Here is a 15,531-nt window from a genome sequence, read left to right as displayed (position 1 = left end):
CACACCTGAACCAAAATGACAATAATCAGACATGAGGGAAAATTAGGTCACACAGAGCACATGGGGAAGGAAACACAACAAAACAGGTCCTTGAGGTGTGACAGCTAATTAATAAAGAGACATCCATTTTATTTATTATAAGTGATTATTTATTTATAAGTAATTTCCACTGTTATTTTAATTACAGAATGTCATTAAAGATGTGGTAGAAATTAAATTCTGGTGACTATTGTTTAAAAAAAAAAACATAAATCTCCCATGATGCATGTCTGTCCACATAAATTATACTGGTGAGAGTATTTATTTTCTACATGGCCAAGTGTGGCCATAGTTGAAGAAACACCTGGATCTTTTTGGGGATGTAAATCTCATGATAATTTAAATGATTTGAAAATCTTATATTGTTTTCCACCTTCCACACCTTTTCCCCCAGCAGGCATCTGTTGAAAAACAGGAACTATATTTCACCCCCATGTCGGAATGAATCCTGCTTTTAAACTACGTTTCCTGTTATTATGTGTTTTTTATTTTTTTCTGAGCTGTTGGTTTTGTGGTCCATCTCAGCGCGGGCTTCATTAATCAGCAGTCCGGAGAGAAATGGCTCACCTGCTTGCTGAGGCGTTTATCTTTAGCTAATTTCCTGGCGGGATGCCTGTCATGCTGTGTTAAAAACCAGGAACAGGTGTAAACAAAACAGGGCCAGGGTCTCAGGACTGTATCTGCTCTGTATATTTCTTTATATCAGCAGACCTGTCTGAAAGTGGAAAAAAGTGCATAATAATAAGTTTGTTGCACCTCTGAACTGTGTGGACTGCTTTTCCATAATTTAATTTTGAGTTAGAAGTTTCAAAACCAATATTATCAGTGTGCATGAATAAAATGCCTTGATTGGATTTCCTTTCTTTGATTTCTAAAGGGCCACATTTATTGATATTTTCAATTATACGCAAAAGAAAAAAGAAAAACGTTGAAGTTTGTGGGCTGATCGGTAGTTTGAAACATCTGCCTCATTCAGTTCAGTGAAGACGTGACTTTTCATTAACCCCTGCAGCTCGGGCCCAGAACGGCTCACGGCAGCTGGAGCCAAACCCCACAGCTGACAGCTGGTTTGGGCTGAGGCTGGTCTACGTGACCCGGCTAGTTCCAGCTCCGTTGACAAGGATGCACAGAGACAGAAACGCTCAGACAATATGGCATTCACACAGTGATCACAGAAGAGCGCACAGTGCAATCGCCGGGTCTGCGCTGAGAATGTGACATTTTTGTTAGAGGCACACAAGGATATTATATTTACATATCAATATGAACAATGGTCATTGTTTGATTGCAGGGTTTTCATTGTATCGTTTTGTATGGGAGGCGTCACAGTGAGTTGCAGTCATATCCATATAACTACCATCAGGACTCAAAAAACAGCATGGTAATCAATCAATCAATCATAATTATTCAGGGAGTTGAGATGACTGGGAATGCTTTGCTAACATGTAAAAAGAGATTGAAGATTATCTAAACTACAAAAAAAAATTATTGGTTTTTTTCAGTTTTTATAGCCTTGTCTTGTTTTTGTTTAAAATTTATTTTCATTTTTTTTAAATGTTTTTAAATCTATCTATCTATCTATCTAGAAATGAAGATTATATTCACAAAGTTATTTTAATTTTTTTCAGTTTTCTAGTTTTTCTGGTTTTATTTTAATGTTTAGTAATTTTTTTTTTTTTTTTCGTGAAAATGAAATGTTTTTAAATCAATAGTGTATGTTAGTTTTAGCTTTTAGAAACAACGATTACTGGAGTATGCTTAATAAGAAAATACTATTTCAGCCCATCTACTTCAAATGTTTTATTTAATGTGTTACTTGCCGTTTCTTTGAAATTATTTTTTTCTGAGTGAAAATTATTTCCTACAGCAATTTACCTATACCTACTCACTTTCTATTACCATCCTGCAAACCTTTTAAAGCGATAGTTCACCCAAAAATGAAAATTACCCCATGATTTACTCACCCTAAAGCCATCCTAGCTGTTTATGACTTTCTTCTTTCAGACGAATACAACCGGAGTTATACAAAAAAATGCCCTGGCTCTACCAAGCTTTATAATGACAGTGAACGGGTGTTGATATTCAATAGTACAATAGAAGTCCAATAAAGTGCATCCATCCATCATAAAAAGTGCACCATACGGCTCCGGGGGGTTAATAAAGGCCTTCTGAAGCGAATCGATGAGTTTGTGTCAGAAAAATATCCATATTTAAAACTTTATAAAGCATAATCTCTAGCTTCCGCTAACTGTCGTACGCACGGTTGACGTAGGACGTAGGCATAGCGTAAGCTCCGGTGAGAAGTGACAAACGCGGAAGTGCAGTGGAGAGAGCAAAACAAAACACCTGTCATGAATTAGAAGTACAAAACGAGGATTTGTAAAGAAAAATGTTGGAGTATTTTGATATAAGCCAAGAGGAGACTGGTTTTCATTTGCTGTAAACAAAATTTGGTTCTCGCAAGACTAGCATATTTTCACTGGAGCTTACACTGCACTTTTGTCATCCGCTGGAATGCCACTCCCTCGTGAACGTGCATACAACATAATTTTCATTTTTGGGTGAACTATCCCTTTAAATCTAATTCAATCACAATAATGCATCTAATTGGCTCTGACAGTCTCGCTAAGTCGATTTAGCCTTTCCACCTTTTTTCTTTTCCTTTATGACTAATTAATCATTCTGAGTGATGTGCATTAATCTTTGTGAGCGCTAGTTGCAAATAAGTAAAATAACTGTAACTGATTGGCAGGTATATTTTCTAAATTTAATGAACAATAAAAGGTCAAGAAATAATTATTCCATAAGGAAAGACATTATCAGACCTGAATCAGTCAACACCACTGAATATCACATGCTATGAATAATAATTCGTAGTGATAAGGTGTGGGACGACGACGGATGTAGTTTTGTTTTTTGCACTCAATTATCTAGTTATTCCATAACACCACAGGTGTTTTGAATATATTATATCATAATTCATCTTACAAAGTGTAGCTTTAACAAATAACCCGCTGTCTCGAAATGACGAGGTCTTCATACCAGATGGTTGCACTGCAAGACACTTTACACTGAAAAAGGACAATTCTGTCCCACGCTGAGTTAGAAAATATATATATATCTTGACCAAAGAAACATGAAATTGAGAAAACTTGTGTATGTTTAGTGAATCAGTCATTTACGATGTGGCTTAGTGGTTAAAGATCTTTCAAAGATTTGATAAAAAGCAAAAATTGTTAGTTAATTAATAAACTCGGTAACACTTTATTTTAAGGTGTCTTTGTTACACAGGTTACATGTACTTACGATTATAATAACAATTAATTATGCATAATTGCATGCAAGTAACACTAAGCCAACCCCTAATCCTAACCTTAACTATATAGTAAGTACATGTATTTAATTAATATTACACAGTACTGAAATGTATAATTACACTGCAACAATGACACCTTAAAATAAAGTGCAACCATAAACTCTTATGTTAAAACAATTGTATTATTTCAGATTAGTGCTGGGCAACGATTAATCGCATCCAAAATAAAAGTTTATGTACATAATATGTGTGTACTGTGTATATTTATTATGTATATATAAATACACACACATGCATGTATATATTTAAGAAATACATGTTATGTGTCACAATCTGTGATGGCGAGGAACGATGGAGATGAGGAATAAACGAAACAGTCTTTAATCCATGGAACACAGGGTACATCAACACTGGAGACAGCAGGAAACACATCAACGTAACAAGTAGACCCGACAGAGACAGACTGCACAGACTAGGACTTAAATACAGGGGATGATTGGGGAAACACAGGTGTATGGGATGACTAATCAAAGCTAATTAACAAAATGAGGTCAGGAACATGACCAAATAAGGGAACAGAAACGGGGGTAAAACATGACACAGACAGTCCATGATCCTGATATTATGTTAATATATTAAATATGTTTAGCCTATACTGTATATATAATATAAATTATATGAATATACATATATATATATATATATATGTAAATATTTTCACAATATATACTGTATGTGTGTCTTTATATATACGTAATAAATATACACAGTACACACATACTGTATATTACATAAACAAAACTTTTATTTTGCATGCGATTAATCGCGATTAATCACTGCCCAGCACTATTTGAGTTTTTTTTTTTTTTTTAGTTTTAGAGTTTCAGAGTCACGTCGTCATAGAAATTGTGAAAACTAATAACACAATTAATTCCCCATTTATGTAAAGTAAGCCAATCAGTCTGCCAGATTGAGATGCTATTATGATAATATTTACGATTAAGTATGTTATTTTTGTTTACTAAACCACACCTGATCTCCGTGGCCTCCATGTGACCCCATCCTCTTAACATCTCAGTCTGTCTATTCTCCTAACTGCATCCTCGTCTTCAGCGCTCCGAGCATTGTTTTTCTTCCTGACCTGCTGTCTAGTCTTTGATCACAGCTCTGCCCTAAAGGCAGCCTGCCAACGCTAAACTTATCCAAACCACTTTCTCTCACCTCCAAACACACCGTAAGAACCGTCCCGCATCTCAACCAGTGTTTATTCTCCTCCGTCCATCACGACCTGCCACTCATCATCACTCAAACAGACTCCAAAAGTTGTGCACCAAAGATGAAAGGAGAGTCTGCAGAGGGGACACATCAACCTCAGCAAACGAGAGAAAATTTGAGGCGCGTCTTCCTTCATCCGTAATTTCCACGTCCTCAAATGGAGATTGACTTCAGCTGCCCTCCAAACAGAGAGAGACGGGCTGCACAGGTCACCAAGGGTCTGGTCTGACTCGCTCTAAGAGGGCGTCCCACTGAGATAATCACTGTTTCTATCGCAGCCTTGGCTGGCTGTGGCCAACCCAGACCTCCTTCAGACCAGAGGATGGATTGTTGAACGGCACTCTGATTATGCATTGAATAAAGGAAAGGGAAATGGAGAGGAGCGCAGGGAGGGTGAATTTTCAGGGCGCTAGAACAGTAATTATATGACAAAAGGGGATGAAATGCATAAGAGGAGAATGGAGAAAAGTGTTGTTTGCTACACAAAAGCACTAAACTATCATCTAAACCAAATCACTTTATCACGTGGTCTTGATTGCCTTGGTGCTTTTGTAAAAGGGCCGAAAGGTCTTAGAGCAGTGTTACTTTGGTATTAGTTATATATGTTATTCATATTTTGAATTAGCTTTTACTTTATATTTTCAGCTTTCATTTTATGTGCTGGATTTTAATATTTCTAAACACTGTATTTTCTGTTTTTATTTTAGTTTTGTTTGTTTTTTAAAAAAAACATTATAGTTTTAATAATATTGTGAATTTGCCATTTGTATTCGTTTTTTTATATATATACAAAGAGCATTTATTTTATTTCAGTTTTAGTTTTATTCAGGTAAACTTTTTGTAATTTTTATTTTAATTTATTAATTTAATGTAATGTAATTTAATTCTAATTTAATTACCAAAAAGTGACTGCTTTAAAAAAAACAAAAAAAAAAACGATAATAACGATAAATGATAATCTCAGTATTTCACAATTTGTAATCAAGTAATAGCATTTATTTATTTCCTAATATTCGCCTAATATTCAGTGGCAACTTTGTATATTAGACCAATATTTAGAGGAATGGCCTTAAGCCTGAAACACACAGATTGGCATCGTGAAACAATCGTGCAGATTTTAGCCACTTCAGATGTTACAGTGACAGAACTGTGTTAGTTGCTACAAGATGGGAAAGGTCAGCAATTTTCTGAAGCAGTCAACCCACACTAATCTGTTTTTGAGAAGTCAATTCCAGGGACACGAGCTTCACTGCGCATAAGGAATATTATAAACATCAATGAATATCTTTGAGTCAGTCACCTTAATTTCAGAGGTTAGACTGTTTTTGCACGCCATAATCTAGATGCCCAAACAGTCTAACTAGACTGTTTTCTTTCTCTTCCAAACCTTTTAAAAGGCCATATTGCACTGTACATCTTTGAACTGTGTGTTATTTTCTGAAGTGTATTTTAAATGTTAGACAGGTTACTTGCACGATTACCATTTTTACACTTTGCCTTAACTTTAGGTAATTTTAAGGTTTTTAAATTATTTTCATTACATAATACATTAAAATAAAATTATATGCATGTAAAATATATAAAATAAGATTGAATTCAACTAAAGTACATTCAAAAATTAAAATGTTCTAGAACTTGTACATATCTAACAAGCAAATATTGTATTCCTCTTGTAAGAACAACCTAACAAGTCTGTCCGCTTCGCCCTTCTACATACAGTAGAGATTTTCACATGGCTTTTCACTTCAAACACTTGACCTCTGACTCGGACTCAAACCAAGCAGGGAGCTTGAGCTTCTTTTATTATGACATTGAGAGAACTACACAGCAAAAAACCTCTAGGGTCCAAACCATTAGCATGGCTTTGAAAATATGTTTTTATGAGCATGTTCTTTTATCGACCAACACCTGGGAAAAGCCATTTGTTGAATGCAAAGCTCTGTGACCACTATTTAAACTTAATTTCATTTATTTAAATTAATTTCTAAAGAGTTGAGTGATTGAAAATATACATATGCAAGCTTGAACTTACAGCTTGCATATATAGCTTTGTGACTAATTTATTCAGCATTATATATATATATATATATATATATTAGTGATGCACGGATGGCGGTTATATCCGCGGGCGCTGCGGATAATCCGCGGGTCGGGTGGGTTGGATAATAAAAAAATGCATTCTGATTATTTGCGGGTGGGTCGCGGGTGGATAAGATAAATCATTAATGATGCAAATATTAACTACATTTTCTAAAATATGAACGTGTTTTAAATAGGCTACAGAAATTGAATAAACTGTAAATTAACATATTAAAGTTATTCAACAAAACATTATTTAGTCAAGAGCAGTGAGGAATTTTCTCTGTCTTTTGTTGTTTGATTAACATTAATGACAGATGGCACAGCTTTATAAAGGCCGTTTCACACTGAGCGCGATGCGAAAAAGCGAGGCGAATCGCCGACGAACGTTGCTTTCACACCGAGCACGAAACGATTGACTTCCTTCTGCTAATTCACGCCTGCACGCTAGGTGATGCCGACCAGCAATGCATTTTTACTCAGATATGTATCTCATATATGGATTTAAAGGGGTGGTTCACTGTTTTTTTTCTAAGCTTGATTATATGGGGTGCAGTCTAACATGTGTTAATGCTTCGTTTTTAAAAAAACACATTATTTTTCACATAATTTACCTTTATTCCACACCGCTCTGTCCCTTCTCTGAGAAACACCCTGATCATTTCCTTCTTTTATGAAGCCCCTCCCTCAGAAATAGGCGATGGGCTCTGATTGGTTAGCTAGCCCAGTGTGTTGTGATGTTTTTGCTTAAAACCCACTATAAACCATCATCGAGTGCTTGTAATAACTTCCGATTGTGATCTATAGTTGATTTTGATTCTATAATAGGCAGACATGCACTCTTTGTAGGCTATGTTTAATAACGCCACACTGCTTATTGTCATAAACATCCTTTATTGTTAAAAAATTACCATGAGCTGCATACAAAACACATACAGAAAATATATCGTCATAATCATATGACTATTTACTTTCATATTTCATGTGTACAAAAATGTTTCACTCATTTTTTTAAACATGGAAGATCTAGAGAGTAAACACAGTCTGACTCATAACACTCGCGAACGTGGAAGAAAACGGACACTCCAGATCACATAATTCAATGGAGAATTTAGAAATTAAATTAAGAACATGTGAGAATAAATCTGTTCTCAGATACCAAAGATAACAGGAACTCGGCATCCACTCTCTTCTCTCTACCGGGAGGGATACTCTTCTTCGGTGTTTGTTTACACTGGTTTTCAAAACAGTGCCACCACTCTCTCCCTTTTGTGCAACAGCAGCTACTCTGGGCACGTGATCTAAGCTCAAATCTGATTGGACGGCCCGTTTCATCGTGGAGCGACGGGGAAAAAATTGACACACAGGACGAATAAAAAATCCTCGCTTTTTCGCACCACGAATGATCGCGCCTGGTGTGAATAGCCCCATAGGGATCTATTGTTTCGATTCAAAAGCGTCATCGCGCAGAACATTTGCACCGAATTTTCGCTTTCAGTGTGAAAAGCCCTTTAGGCTGCTGTCACAATACCTATTTCACGGATCCAATACTGATACTCATGCGTTTTATTTCGCAGCTGTTTACATTAAATTAAAGGGGTCATATGATGCTGCTAAAAAGAACATTATTTTGTGTATTTGGTGTAATGAAATGTGTTTATGCGGTTTAAAGTTAAAAATAAAGAATATCTCTTTGGATTTGAGACTTTAGTCTTTGCAACTTTACAGATCTTCTTTATGCACCAAGAGCTTGTAACACTCCAAAGAGAAAGGAAAAAATGAAATTGCATCATATGACCCCTTTAAGACAAAACCAACAGTGCTTATGAGGATACTCGCGAGGACAACAATTTTGAGGTCATTTTGTGTGTATTTGGCCACTTAAGCGCAACAAGCTTTAAGCACTTAAGCTCAATAAACTCAATTTGACTGCAGCGCGCGTTTTGGATGTGACTGTGAGCGCACAGAAAAGCGCCTCTGGAGCACGCGAGTACCGAATGGCTTAAAAAGACGTGAAAATAATGCATGTTTGTGACGATGCAACAATGACCAATTAGGCAAGTGACAATTCTGTCAACTGTACCGAAACACGAGCTAAAGTCTTGTTTCGCAGCGTGCAGCAGCTCTAGATGCGCCGATGTGAAGAGAAGGTCAAACAGAGGACACTGTACAGCTGAATCACTCACGCGGTTTTCAAATGACTGATTTGATCTGATGGTTTGTGTGCATTTATTTACTCATCTAACCTACACGCTATATTGAATAAATGTTTTGCAGCAATTTCCCTCATTTTAAAATCGAAAGCTGTGGGAATGAGTAATGCGATATATGTGCAATCCTGCATCCAAATTCAGGACCTGATTAAACATAATTCTATTATACAGAGAATTGTGAAATTGATTTCCATGACTTTTCCAAAAAGTTCTGGTTTTATTTATTTTTCCAAAACTTTTCCAGGCCTGGAAATTGCTGTTTTAAAATTCCATGACTTTTTTTTTTTGACGGTTTTTCATGACCGTACGAACCCTGAATGTGACGATCGGGTGTGGGTCGGGTGCGGTTATTTAAATCAGAGAAAAATATAGGTGCGGGCAGTTGGGGGTGGATAATTTATTTGAAGCTGCTGATTCGGGTGACGTTTTAGCTCATCTGCGCATCACTAATATATATGTATATATACAGAGTTCTGGCATGAAACTCTAGATGGCGCATGAAACTCAATCTGACCTAATGATATCATTATCACATGGCACAGCTGACTGGTTCTCTCCTGTATCGGTAGCCAATGAGCTCGCTGCTCAACATTCAAATATATGATTAGTGCTTGCAGTAGCAATTGCAGCTTTCTTCAGAAACCCTCCACCTTCCCCAGCTCCACCTGTATAGATCTGCTATGAGGTGATTCATGTACGCTATATGGGGGTTATTTCATGTGTTATATTTGCAGCAGCAATATTTCTTACATGCTCACAGCAGCATGTTGTGGATGTATTGGCAGTAGCAAGTCTCGGTACTTGCTCTGCCGCAGCAGCAGCAGCGTAGCAGATCTATTCCACCAACTGTTTTCTGGTCAGTTTTTGCAATAAATACCTGTGAATGTACTTTTATCTGCTTCTTAGGTGTTAGGTGTTTTATATTGTTAATAAGTGGTTAATCACATCAAGTTCAGTCAGAAAAATCGAGTTAATCTTTGATAATTAGCTGACTTTAAAAGACCATATTGCTAGGACAGTACAATCATGCAGATTTGCATTGCACAATATCAGGAAGATGGAAGAAGGCTCTTGTCATTTTTAGACTGGACTATTGCAATGCTCTTCTGGCTGGACTTCCAATATGTGTGTCCATACCTCTACAATTGATTCAGAACGCAGCAGCAGAACTAGTCTTCAATGAGCGCAAGAGTGCCCATGTCACTCCTCTGTTTATCTCTCTGTACTGGCTACTGGCTGCGACTCACATCAAGTTCAAGACATTGATGCTTGCATACAGAACAGCCACGGGCTCAACAGCCCCCTATACCACCACTTGATGTCTCTAAGTATCATCACAGAAAGGGACAAAAACACTTTCCAAAACATTCTCATTCACTGTTCCTTACTGGTGGAATGATCATCCGCACCTTATCCAGAACACCAAATCCCTGACAATTTTTCAATATTCAATATATACCAGAAAACTCATCTCTTCTGTCAGCACTTCCTGCATCCTCACATAAAGTTTATTTTAGGTTTCAGACATTTAAATAAACATTTCAATTAAGTACTAGCAAAAAAGACATTTATAGTTTGTTAAATACACACTGATTTCCATGGAAATCCTTCATCCTGCTAAAAAAAAAAAAAAAAAAAAAACTTCCTATTTGCTTTCACTATTCCTTTTCTCTCACTGCTGAGAGTTTAAGAATGTTTACTTTGGGTAAAACACAATGCTCACTACTGTCACTTTTTATTCAGCCATCCAATCACAGTGGAAGAGGGGCGGGACAAATACCTCACCGACCAACCGCCACATCCTATTTGTACTACGACCGAACAACAACACAGGAGAAGTTAACTTTGCTCATTTCCGAGTATTCATGTCTGTGCAAGTTGGAATTCCCGTACTACCATGAATATTGATATTAAAAATAATGCTTGCAACATTATATTTGTGATGCATCTACCACATGACTTCCACAGATATTCCATATCATAACAAAACGTCTTAACTGAAAAAAAATTATGGAAAAAAAAAAAACGGCTGTATTTATTAGACTTCTATTGTACTATTGAATATCAACAGCTATTCACTCCCATTAAAAAGCTTAGAAGAGCCAGGACTTTTTTTTAATATAACTCTGATTGTATTCATCTGAAAGAAGAAAGTCATGTACACCTAGAATGGCTTGAGGGTGAGTAAATAATAGGGTAATTTTTGGGTAAACTATCCCTGTAATGCCTTCGTGTTCTAGCTGTAATGTTCTAAAAAATGTCTGAAACTTTGTATTACTCACAATATTACTGTTATCTCTTTAAGATGAATTGATTGTATTCCATATTTGTAAATCACGTTGTAAGCCAATTTGTAAGTCTGCTAAATGGATAAATGTTAGGATTAGGGTGGGGGTGAGGTTAGGCACTCAAGTATATCTAATTCCTACGTTTACAAATGCATGCAACGAATTTTACGGAATTTCAACTCCAGTCAGTGTTTCCATTTCTGACTTGAATGTGGCATTAGATTGTGTATTATTCAATTATGAGGTCTAGGCTTGTACACTCATCACCACTGACTGTCGATTTGTGGCCAGCAGGTGTTTCGAGTATCTGAAAGCATCAGTTTTATTTTGAGGAGTGAATGAGTGTATTATCTGTGGTTAGGATGCATAACGACAATTAGAAAACAATAAGAGACAAGATAAGGGAATCTAAAGTAGGATGTATCTTTTCTAACAAATACTAATCAACTTTAAGTAATCTTTGGAGTCTGTTTAAGGATCTGTAAACGGAGGCAACTCGCAATAAAAGGACAATTATGAGACAAAATTAACACACGCACTTGTTAATTTGCCATATTCATATCCATAAATAAATGTGACCCATTCGTGAAATCATTTTAGAGAGGGCGATGCTTCAGTTTTGATTACCTTATTCATAATGTCCTGCTTGAATGATCTCAGTCTTCATTAGGCAGGGAGACAGCAGCTTACTTAACGATAATGACGGCGCACAAAAGCGCAGCTCAATCAGGAGTTTGGTCCTGTCAGAGGAGGCGGCGTCGTAACTTCCACAGCTGAAGGGGTTTAACCAGCTGCCTCAGGTGTAACACAGCAATGGGATCTTCAACTCCTGCCCTCCCAGCGGAATACATCAACTCTGGGAGACAATCAGCCGTTCATACAGCCGCCTCTCATTACATAGCCCAGTGCGTACGGTTAAAACGAGGCACGTGTCAAATGCAAATGGACCGAACATGAGTGCCAGGAAGTTTTGCATGATCTTGGGACAGCTGGTTTATGGATACAGGATTATGGCATCTTGTGGTCCTCTAGAAATTGGGAGAAAAAAAAAAAAACAATAACACAGCTGTATGATGCCAAAAGGGTGGAAACAGTTATTATAGATTACAGACTGTCCGAGAGAGAGAGGCTTAATTATAATCCAGATTATAAATAATATTGGTAAAGATTATGTTGTGGTTGTTGCTGCTGTTGTAATAGTATGAAATAAGCACCATATATTTAAAAAAAAAAAGTTTTTATACATATAGCATATAATACATTAGCTTTTAATCAGTGGTGGACGAAGTACACAAATCTCAGAGTACTCATGCAACTTTGGCACCCCAGGGGTCGAGAGCTGACAAGTAAACTAATACCAGAGACCTTGAGCGCAATAAGGTCAAGGGCTCTCTTTCAGACTTGTTTGCATAACGCAGCGATAGCGTCTACTATCCATCTAGAGAGTCTTTGCTTCATGATCGGATGCCCTTTGGTGCAGTTACCGAAGCTAACAAAGAGTTGTTCTGACTGTCTGAAGGGGACGGAAAGCTCAATGTAAATTCTTAGAGCTCTGACGGGGCAAAGCAGGGATAACTCTCTGTCCTCTTCAGAGGGAGGAAGCGCAGAGAGCACAATGACCTGTGCTCTGAATGGAGTGGAATCGATCTCGAAGGAGGCCGCCAGTCTCCGTATGGCGCTGAGGAGGAGGTTCCTGTGTGATATTAATTCTGCCTCTGACCGGGCCAGAACAAGCCAGTCATCGAGGTAGTTGAGAATGCGGATTCCCATCTGTCTCAGAGGGGAAAGAGCCACGTCCATGCACTTCGTAAAAGTGCATGCCCCCGTGCGGCCAGAGACAGCCCGAAGGGAAGGATTGATAAGCCACTCCCTCAAAGGCGAATCTCAAGAATCGTCTGTGATGGGGGGCTATCTGGATGTGAAAGTATGCATCCTTCAGGTCCAGAGAAAAGAACCAGTCCCCTGAGCGAATCTGCGCGAGGATCTGTTTCAGCGTAGTCATCCTAAATGTAGGAACCTTTTCTACAGCTCCTTTTGCCAGCAGATTCATCACCTCTGAGCGCATGACGTGAGCGTCCCTGCTTTGCACTAAGGTGGGGACCACGCTGCTGAAGCGCAGGGGTCTTCATGCGAATTGGAATGAATGCCCTCGTTTTATTATCCCCATGACCCATCTCGACACTCCGGGGATGGCCTGCTAGGCCTCGGCCCGCGTGGCGAGGGGTTGGATTAACTCGAGTGACTGGCCGCACGGGGGCAGAATACTCGTGAGAAATGGAAGAGGAATTTTGCTCTCTTTTTGAAAATGTTTGCGTTTTATTTTTCCCGCTAAAACAGCAGTTGGTTGCTTGGGCGCTTGAACGGGCCAAGTAACAAACACATTTCCCTCTGTACCCAGGGTTGAACAGGGTGATAGGAGGTTTAAGAGAGGCTGCTTGGGGGGTGGTCCAGCTGTATCGAGACTTGGCCCCATCCTCTTCCTGTTTCGCAGATCAGGAAGACGCCTGAGGCGCCGGGTCCAATGCTATCTTGGGTCGGGGTCCCTGGCGCTTAGGAAGGGGGTAGCGTCTGGCCAAGTGGGAGCGCCCTCGTGTCTGCTGAGTCTTAGCAGGCTGAACGGCGGGGGCGGCAGGTGCTGGCTTCGCGGGCTGCTGAGTCTGTGTAGACTTAGGGCGACTAGAGGCAACAGAGGAGCTGAAGCGCTTTGGCAGGAAATGTCGCATAGCTTGGGACGATTTCTGTGCCTCCGTGAAGCGCTCGGCGAATCCTTCGACCGCCGGTCTGAAGAGGCCTTTGGGGGAGATCGGAGCGTCAAGGAAGGGGACCTTATCCACATCCTTGATTTCCATTAGTGTCAGCCTCTTAGCAGGCTGAACGGCGGGGGCGGCAGGTGCTGGCTTCGCGGGCTGCTGAGTCTGTGTAGACTTAGGGCGACTAGAGGCAACAGAGGAGCTGAAGCGCTTAGGCAGAAAATGTTGCATAGCTTGGGACGATTTCTGTGCCTCCGTGAAGCGCTCGGCGAATCCTTCGACCGCCGGTCTGAAGAGGCCTTTGGGGGAGATCGGAGCGTCAAGGAAGGGGACCTTATCCACATCCTTGATTTCCATTAGTGTCAGCCATAAATGGCGCTCGAGCACCACAAGGCTGGCCATCAACCTCCCGATCACCTGAGCGGTGGTCTTGGTGGCTCGCAGAGCCAGGTCAGTTGCACTCCTCAGCTCCCTGAGGGTCGCGGGATCCCAGCCAGACTCGTCCGTGGAGGCGAGAATCTTGGCCTGAAAGACCTGGAGGACCACCATTGAATGTAGTGCCGAAGCCGCCTGTCCAGCAGAAGAGTAGGCGCGTCCAGCGAGAGCTGAAGTGGTCCTACATGGCTTGGACGGTTGGGCGGCCTTTGCCTTCCAGCCGATAGCCATGGGCGGGCAGAGGTGCATGGCCACTGACTTGTCCAGGGGAGGTAGCTTGTCGTACCCCTTTTCTCCAGTGCCGTCGATAGAGGTGAGGGTGGATGAAGCAGAAGTACGGAGGCGGACGGAATAGGGAGCGCGCCATGATCTGGTGAGTTCATCGTGGACGTCTGGGAAGAATGGAGAGGAACACTGACGAGGGGCCTGAAGGCGCCCCGGCAGGAACCACTCATCCAGATGGCTGCGAGAGGGCTCCTCCGGTGGAGACTACTCTAAACCCAGCTCTTCGACCGCTTTCGAGAGGATACGGAGAAGCTTGGCATCCATCCCATCTTTGGCGGTGCTGGGCGTGGATGACGGCAAGGGGGTGGGGTCGGTAACCGAGCCCAACAGCTCCTCTGCGTTCGAGGCAGTCAATGACATGCTGTCATCAGGCAGCTCATCCTCACTACCCCCAAACGAGACCAGATCGCTCACGCCGGCAGAGGGACGCTGGTCAGACTGGGAGAAGAGGATGGGTGAACTCTCTCTCTGAGGCGAGAGCGAAGCACGCGGGATCTGGGCCGACGTGAGCTCGCTCGCAGCCGGATACTCGAGTCCTCTGCCCCACTGTTTTTTCCTCACTTGTCCCTGGGAGGAAGAAAACGGGAGGGCGCGAGGGGCGGAGTCGCACAATCAGTTCCCGTGAGCACAGCTTCCGTGTGGGATTTCCCCAAGCAGGAAACGCACTCCGTGTGGCCATCATCGGCGTGCAGGGGAGACCCGCACGAACCGCAGTAATGGCGTGGCATTTGCAACAACACCAAGCTCTTTTAGTAAGCTCGTTTAGAATTGCCGGATGGCGGCAGGGGAAATGGACCGGAACTGCTGCGTCGCTGAGGCGGCAGAGAAGCGGGTCAGCCGAGCAGAGAGGT

At 40.6% G+C, this 15,531-nt stretch overlaps 1 long non-coding RNA gene across 1 annotated transcript; it reads right to left on the bottom strand.

Annotated features, from left to right (window-relative positions):
• Positions 1–211: 211 nt before the first annotated feature.
• On the bottom strand, positions 212–12,058 carry LOC107756636 (uncharacterized). The gene is made up of 3 exons (XR_001641840.1): positions 11,838–12,058; positions 607–754; positions 212–440 (listed from the first exon to the last, which is right to left on the bottom strand). It is a non-coding gene; the product is annotated as an uncharacterized LOC107756636 (long non-coding RNA).
• Between the last annotated feature and the right edge of the window lie 3,473 nt (positions 12,059–15,531).

The sequence above is a fragment of the Sinocyclocheilus rhinocerous genome, unplaced genomic scaffold (genome assembly GCF_001515625.1).
Source record: "Sinocyclocheilus rhinocerous isolate Xijiao unplaced genomic scaffold, SAMN03320098_v1.1 scaffold532, whole genome shotgun sequence".
NCBI classification, from domain to species: domain Eukaryota; kingdom Metazoa; phylum Chordata; class Actinopteri; order Cypriniformes; family Cyprinidae; genus Sinocyclocheilus; species Sinocyclocheilus rhinocerous.
Note: the sequence above shows the minus strand (reverse complement) of the source record. Positions and strands in the feature narration are given on the sequence as shown.